We start from the raw sequence: 9,292 nt of genomic DNA on the forward strand, positions 1-9,292 counted from the left end.
GATCCGGGTAGTGCCTGCCAGTATTCACTACCAAGAGTGATGGCAAAATAAATATTCTGACAAAGACAGAGAACCTTTACTATTCACAGATACTCAGTGAAAGAATTTCAAAGGGCGGTCTTCACAAGATGAAAATGGAATTTAAAAGGCAGGAGGGGATACAAAAAGTAATAATAACCAATTTATTTAATATATAGGGTCAATCTAAAACATTGTCTATATAAAACAACAAAATTATAATAAGCAATTTGGGATATGAAAATTATAAGGAACTGAAATATTCTATAAATGCAAGGCAATTCAAATCAAATCCTCATACAGATTTTTTAATGGAATTTGGTTAATTGCTGTCTAAAATTCATAAGAATAATTAAAGAATTGAAAAGCCCAGACCATTTTAGTTATACAAGCAGAAGGATACTTTTATTTATTATAAAGCTCTAGTAATTAAAACAATATTGCATAGTTTCAGGTGTCAGCAAATAGACAAATGTAACTGAATAGAAAGCCTAGATACAGACTCACATACATTTGGATATTTGGCAAATGGTACGGGTTGCATTAGCATCAGTAAGAAGACGGGTATTATTCAATAAATGAGGCAAAAACTATTGGCGATCCATATGGAGGAAGATAAAATTAGATCCCTATTAACAGCACATATTTAATAAGTTCCAGGTGGAAAGACCTAAATATACAAAGCAAAAATAAAACTATTATAAGAAAACATGGGAGAATGCCTTTATGATATTAAAGTAGAATGATTTCTTAAGACACAAAAAAAAAAACCCAAAAATTTAATGAACAATGAATTTAATAAAATTTAAAAACTTCAGGATGACTAAAGACATTATAAAGTAAAAAGGTAAATGAAAATGAGAGGAATGAATTTTGACACCCATGTAACTGACAAAAGAGTTATATACAGAATAAATGACACCCATAAGACTGTCCAAAATGTAAAAGCCTGGCAGATCAAAGTATTGGTGAAAGGTGGAGAAACAAATTTTAAACAATTCTACTTGGAGTATAAATGTTAAACCTGTTTAGGAGAAGCACATGGCAATGTTAAGTAAACGTAAATATGTGCAAAATTAAAGATTCAACCATCATCCTTCTGGGTCTCTACCATAAGAAATTTGCATACAAATATACAATGATACCATAGCACAATTTTTTAAGCAACCTTTTATTAGGAAAAGGGACAAATTGCATGCTATCTATATAGCAATTAAAATTCATAGACTTTGTAAGTATCAATATGGACTAATTCCTAAATTTGGAGGAGATATTTGGTGAAAAATCAAATTGGAATGCCACATATGTAAAACTGTAAAGCAAAAATCAGTTGTATACATTATTTATGGCTATATACATATACACACCTTGTAAAAGTACCAAAAGATGCCCGGAAATGTTACTAACTTCAGATTATGGTTACCTCTGGAGAGGGAAGAAAAGATTGATGATGTGGAGTGTTAGCCATACTTTTAGTTTCCAGAACAATACTATTCTGAATACTTTTCAGAAGAAGCAGATGAATAGGCCCAGTACTGAATTAAGTACTGAATTCATAGACTTTATAAGTATCAATATGGACTAATTCCTAAATTTGGGGGAGATATTTGGTGAAAAATCAAATTGGAATGCCACATATGTAAAATTGTAAAGCAAAAATCAGTTGTATACATTATTTATGGATATATATACACACCAAAAATGCTGGAAATGTTACTAACTTCAGATTATGGTTACCTCTGGAGAGGGAAGAAAAGATTGATGATGTGGAGTGTTAGCCATACTAATTTTAAAACATATATATAAATAATCCTCAACAGCCACCAGAATGACTAAGATTAAAAGACTGGCAATACCAGTGACCAAGTGTTTATTGGTAAAGATGTGGAGTAACTGGAACTCTCATCCAGTTTTGGGGGATGTAAATGGACTACCACTTTGAAAATTATTTAGCCACATGTGTTAAAGGATATATATCCAAAATGCATACCTGTATTTACTACAATATATGTAAAATAGGCCAGGCATGGTGGCTCACGCCTGTAATCCCAGCACTTTGGGAGGTCGAGGCAGGCAGATCACCTGAGGTCAGGAGTTCAAGACTAGCCTGGCCAACATGGTGAAACCCAACTCTACTGAAAATACAAAAATTAGCTGGGTGTGGTGGCAGGTGCCTGCAATCCCAGCTACTTGAGAGACTGAGGAAGGAGAATTGCTTGAACCACCAGGGAGGCTGAGTTTGCAGTGAGCCGAGATCCTGCCATTGCACTCCAGCCTGGGCAACAAGAGCAAAACTCCATCTCAAATGAAATGAAATCAAATCAAATCAAATATATGTAAAATAGTGTTTATGGTAGCATTATTTGCAACATCTCCAAAACTATAAACAACCCAATTATCCCTTAACAGGAGAATGGATGAATGAATTGTGACATATTCATATAATAAAATACTAATACTATACAGTAACAAGAATGTACAAACTACAATCTCACGTAACTATGGATGAATGTCACTAAAATAATGTTAAGCAAACAAATCTCACAAAGAGAAAAAGAACACCATGATTTAATTAAATAAAGTTTAAATGTAGTCAAAATTAATCAGATTAGAAGTTAGCATAGAGGTTACCTTTGGGTGAAGGTAGTGACTTCAAAGGTTCACAAGCAGGGTTTCTAGAGTAAAGGTAATGAAAATATCCTACTTATGATGACTGTGTTCAATCTGTGACCCTTCATCAATCTGTATTATAATTTATGTGATTTATGCATATTGCATTTTGCTACAAGGTTTTAAAAGAAATATTAAAATAGAGGCAGGAAAGTATGGATGAAAGCCTTAAAATAAGCCATCTATAGCAGTTCTTCCGAAACACTTACTTGCTGTGACATAAGTAGAAAATAATACTTACAGGTCACACAGGGAAAAACAGGACAGGTCTGTTTATTACCGAAGGTGACTCTGTAATTTTCTTCCCCTTTTCATTTTTTTCTTTTTGTGGAAAGGTAAAATCTTTATTCATTTATCTTTCAGAAAAGTATTCTTTACTTAACCGGCACTTCTCACATATTATTTTTAGAAGCAAGAGGATTTTTTTCATTTCTGGGTCCTGACTCAGGTCCAGCCACACTTGTGACCTATTGGCAGCACATAAATGTTCCGGGACATTTTGGAGAGCTCCGGAACGCAGGGCTCTTTCACTTGCCCATTTACGTGTATCTCAGTTTGGCTTTCTTTCAGGAATTAAAGTTTGTTTATTTCTGCAAATAAAAATCCCTTTTCTAATGTTATCTGTTGGGGGTGTGTGTGTGTATACACTTATAATGCAATATTTATCAGCCTCTAAAAAGGAGGAATTTCTTCCTTTTATTAAATCAAATAAAGAATTCCTGTCATACACAACAACCTGAAGAACACTTAAGAACATTATGCTAAGGGAAATAAGCCAGACACAGGACAAATACTACAAGATTCCACTCATATGTGAGTATCTAAAATAGTTAAATTCACAGGAGCAGAGAGTGGAATGGTGGTTGCCAGGGTCCGGCAGTAGGGGGGAAATGGAGAGGTGCTAATCGGCAAAAAAAAATTCAGTTACACAAGATAAATAAGTTCTAGAGACCTACAGCATTGTGCCTAGAGATAACAATACTGTGCTGTGCACTTAAGAATCTGTTTAGAGGGTAGCCCTTCTGTTAAGCATTCTTGCCACAATAAAATTTTTAAAAAACTTCTAGCTCGGCCGGGCGCGGTGGCTCAAGCCTGTAATCCCGGCACTTTGGGAGGCCGAGACGGGTGGATCATGAGGTCAGGAGATCGAGACCATCCTGACTAAGGCGGTGAATCCCCGTCTCTACTAAAAAAAAAAAAAAAAAAAGAAAAAAAAAAAAAAACACAAAAAACTAGCCGGGCGAGGTGGCGGGCGCCTGTAGTCCCAGCTACTAGGGAGGCTGAGGCAGGAGAATGGCGTAAACTCGGGAGGCGGAGCTTGCAGTGAGCTGAGATCCGGCCACTGCACTCCAGCCTGGGCGAGACTCCGTCTCAAAAAACAAAAAACAAAAAACTTCTAGCTCATAAAAGTACTTCCTAAATCCAGACACCTATGTTGTCCATCTTTTGAGCATTCCACAAATAATAATTGTGGCTCATAAAATAACTGCATAATAGATTTCACCTCAGTACTTTTAAAGCATCACATGTTTAGACAGATAAATGATCTTTTAACAAATGGTTTGTATATTTTGGGAAAACTTTATATTGCTCATAACTGTCTAGCAACTTAGTTTTCCTTTTTATCCTAGTTCTCACACCCTATTATCCACTGGACCTATGTGTCATAAGGAAGACTCTGAGTACCTCTTTTTACCAATTAGCTTTGAGGGAAGGAGAAGGATTTCTAAGTGTCCAATACCTGCATAGCCCTTTATATATTACTAAGGTTTTCACATTCATTATTACATTTAATATCAATAACAACTCTATTGTAAAGTACATATTTCTTCACTTTACAAAAAGAAAGCTGAAAATTAGTTTTATCTGTTATCAAACTGGGTTTTCAGAACTGAATTCATCATCATTCCCCCAAAACTGATGCCTCTTTCTTGGTGTCTTAGCTCAATGAACAAAGGGCACTAATTCATCTGCTGAAGCCAGAAATCTGGGAGTCAATCCAGACACTTTCATCTCTCTAACCTATCAATCTAATCACTAAACCTTTGTAATATGACCTCCGAATTATCTGTCAAGTACATTTCCTCAGTAAAGTCCAGATCTCTATTTCTGGTAAGATATCTGGAGAAATTCTGTAACAATAGAGCGCACATAACACTGGATAAAACAAAACAAAAGCAAACAGATCAAAGACATTTTCAGGTGCATGACTAAACTGGCAGGAAAGTGATAAAAGTTCAAGGAGACCAGAAAGACTGAGAAAGTTGGAATCCACACAGTAAGCAAGCTCTGGAGCTGGCATTTGGCTGGTACCATCTGAAACTCCCCAGTGAACTAGAACTTGGATTCTACTGAGAAATTTGTACACTGGTAATATGACTTGGCTCTGTGTCCTCACCCAAATCTCATGTTGAATTGTAATTCCCAATGTTGGAGGAGAGAGGTGATTGGATCATGGGGGCGGATTTCCCCCTTGCTGTTCTCATGATAGTGAGTGAGTTCTCGTGAGATCTGATTGTTTAAAAGTGTGTAGCTGGCTGGGCGTGGTGGCTCACGCCTGTAATCCTAGCACTTTGGGAGGCCGAGGTGGGCGGATCACTTGAGGTCAGGAGCTCAAGACCAGCTTGGCCATCATGATGAAACCCCATCTCTACTAAAAATACAAAAAATTAACTGGGCAAGGTGGTGCAAGCCTGTAATCCCAGCTACTTGGGAGGCTGACGCAGGAGAATCACTTGAACCCAGGAGGTGGAGGTTGCAATGAGCCGAGATCATCCCACCACCCTCCAACCTGGGCGACAGAGTGAGACTCCATCTCAAAAAAAAAAAAGGAAAAAAAAACGTGTGTAGCACTTCCCCCTTCACTCTCTCTCTCCCCCACTCCGCCATGTGAAGATTGTGCCTGCTTCCCTTTCATCCCTCCGCCATGATTATGTGTTTCCTGAGACCTCCTGTACAGCCTGTGGAACTGTGAGACAATTAAACCTCTTCTCTTTATAAATTACCTAGTTTCAAGTAGTTCTTTATAGCAGTGTTAGAATGGACCAGTACAGCTGGAGACACAGGTCCTGTGGCCAAGAAGAGTAGGAAGCTAGGTTGGAGACTCTTGCATAAAGCTGGGATGAACAGTGGACAATAGCTTCAGTGCAGAAACAAGGTTAGAAAAAAATGTTGCCACACAGAAGAAGCTGGTAGGAATAGTTTTCTGTGTTGCCTTTGTATCTAAGTAGGGTGGGAAAAAGCAAAGATTAAAAAACACCACAAGAAAATTCCTACCCACGAGCCCACCTTCAAGCATGTGTTTAGTTTGTTTGATTTGAAGGTCTTCACTGCTGTATTCTGCAGTGGAATAAGAACAGATAAGAGGAAGCTGAAGAGGCTCAAGAGTATCCATAAAGTTTGATATCTTCGGTCTGCAGTTACTAAGTCCCTTCTTTCTAGGTTTACTGAGAGGATTAAGTATGAAAATACATATAAAACACTCAGCACAGTGCCTGGCACATGAGAAACATTAAGTGCTAAGTTCCTTTTGTTGCTACCTGGCTCTTGGAGATCCATAGCCCCCTGCTCATGGTTTAGCCTCCTATTTATCTTTTAGTCCTGCCTGCCTGCTCCTTGAGCCTATAGTCATCCAGTGGTCTCCAGTGGGTCCTCCAGATTATTCAGTGAGATATTGTCTCGGTAGCACCTAGAACTCTGGAAGCACTTAAGTGAGACATTTAAATCAGATTGAGTAGTTCAAGGTTATCCCGTGAAGCCTCAACTCAAAGTGGAGAAAGCATCCACTTTTTTCTAGTTTCCTGTTCTATTTATTTCTTTTAATTAAATTCTATTCTTCTATTAAATTCTTTCTTTCACTTTAGGAATGATTATTACAACTCTGCCTGAGGATAGAACTTGAGATGGAATGAGGTTTTTCCAGTTGATTAAAATATTGACAGTAAAGATTATACAGCAAAGTCAAACTGCCCTATCTTCCAAACCTGAAAAGCCATTTACTGTTAATTTTGAATATAGAAAGTGAGTTTTATCCAGTATGGCCATCTGGATGACAATAGTTACCAGACCTCCAAAAAAAATCAAAGTAAGTTAAAAAAAATGAAATAGTTAAGGGATAGTCAATTCTATTACTTTCCTTCTTAGCAACAAGTGGAAAAACAATGTATAAATAACCCTTAGTGCTTTTCAAACAGACTCAATATGATATGATTTAAAGTAAACTAATGGTTGTACTTGGAAGAAATAATAGGGCATTATTATAAATTGAATCAGATCATTTTCTAACTGGGAGTGTAAGATGTGTTCATCATGAAAAATACTATCAGATAATAATTATTGACTTAAATTATATTTTCATTTCTCTTGGAATGAGATCAAATTATAGCTTCAATAAAGTTTTCTTGAAATAGCAAGCATAGGTGCATCTAATACCATCCGCTTTTGTAATTAGCCACAATAAAGTGGCTATGTGGTTATATGTTTAAATTACCAAACATATAAAATAAATGTGATTTGCTACTGTGGTTTTTTTCTAAAACCTACTTAAAGATATTTAGACACTAATTAAACATTACATCAAAATCAGATACCAAATAGGCAGAAAATGCATCCAACTATATGTAACTGAAAACTTAATTAATGATGGATTCAACAAGGTGGTTTTTCTTTCATGTACAAGAAGTCCAAGACAAGGATAGTGAGGCAAGAACTTTACTACTGAAGTCTTTGGGATTCTTTTACCATGCTCTCAATCATAATCACAGTTAACTAACCTTTTAAGTAAGAAAATTGAGGAAGGGAAGAAAGGACAAAAGGACACACAAAAACAAAGTCAACCTCTGCCAAGAAGTTTTCCCCAATCTTCAACCAAATGACTCTGGCCTCAGATAATTGACCAGAATTGAGTTACATGAGCATGCCTAGCTGCCAGAAAGACTGGCAAATGGAGATTTATTTTAGCTGGACACTGCAACCCAGAATAAAACTGGGGTTCTGTTATTAGGCAGAAATGGAAAAATGGACATACAGGAGGAAACCAGAGTGCTGGCCACACCTTGATTTTTGATACTCCGCAAAACAAGAAATTTCAAACTGTAAGGGTGACTTTTAAAAAAACAATGGGGCCAAATGAAAAACAATGTTTTTAAAAAATCCCTTCCAATACAAAGCAATTAGATTCTGTATAAAACATAATTTTTAACATGTTGCTGAGCTAATAGGAAGTAACAAAAATCTCTTATCACCACTACCTTCTCCCTGGGAAAAAGAAAAAAAAGCTGCAACTGCAACCAGCGCGTTAAATGTAAGGAATGTGTTGTCTGAAGGCAAAATCAACGTCAGCATTGCAAAAAGAAAATTAAGCCTCCTGCCAGCAACCACTTCAAGGAGCTTAATCAGTGATTCAGGTTCTAACCTGAAACCCTGAAGGTAACTAAAGTGGTCCCGGATCTGTGGTGTTCCCTGACTGCAGTGAGAAGCAAATATAAATACTCACTGGAGGAAAGAATTGTCAACTTAGGCCTCCAGATTGTCCACAGATTAAAACCAGCCAACCATGAGAGATCACAATAAAAGATCATCAAATACACACAGAAGTGGCCTCATAGTCTCTACTAAAAAATACAAAAAACTAGCCGGGCGCGGTGGCGGGCGCTTGTAGTCCCAGCTACTCGGGAAGGCTGAGGCAGGAGAATGGCGTAAACCCGGGAGGCGGAGCTTGCAGTGAGCTGAGATCCGGCCACTGCACTCCAGCCTGGGCTACAGAGCGAGACTCCGTCTCAAAAAAAAAAAGAAAAACAAAACAAATAAAAAAAACTACAAATGTGATTCATCTTTCCATTTCTAATAATTTTTCCACAAATAATTTTGGCTTTTATAATTAGGAATTATATCATCTGTGACTAATGACCATTTTCTTTCTACTTTCTATCTCCTTATATCTTATTTCAATTTTTTGCCTTATTGATATGGGTAAGACTTCCAATACAATAGTTAATAGAAACCACGATACAGAGAGCGTCCTTGTTTGGTCCCTTTAAAGAAAATGATTTTATTATATTGCCATTAAAATAATATTAGAAATTATAGGATTCTTTTTTGTCTTTTGGGGATGGATTCTTGCTATATTGCCCAGGCTGGCTTCAAACTCCTGGCCTCAAGAAATTAGAGTTTTTTTTATAGATATCCCCCACAATTTGGGCAGATGGGGAATTAAAATGTTACTTTCTATTACTAAGAGATTTGGTTTTAACTACGAATCCATGATGAAATTATGAACTCTTAATACATTTAAAAAGACAAGCAACCCGATCAAAAAATGGGCAAAGGATATGAATGGGGAATTCACAGGGAAGAAAACACAAATTGTGAATAAATACATAGTTATTTTTAGCTTCGATAATCAAGTAATTTCACACCTAATCAAATACTCTAGGGAAACTTCTAAACATAGGTAGCAGGAAATATATGCAAAAATATTTATAGTAGCATAATGGAAAAAGACTGCAAATCAGCTCAACTGTTCAGCATAAGAATGGATTAATAAATTGTTACATATTCACCTAATGCAATGCTATATGGTAGTGAAAAGTGAACTATAACAACA

Source organism: Papio anubis, chromosome 3 (assembly GCF_008728515.1).
Source record: "Papio anubis isolate 15944 chromosome 3, Panubis1.0, whole genome shotgun sequence".
Lineage (NCBI taxonomy): Eukaryota > Metazoa > Chordata > Mammalia > Primates > Cercopithecidae > Papio > Papio anubis.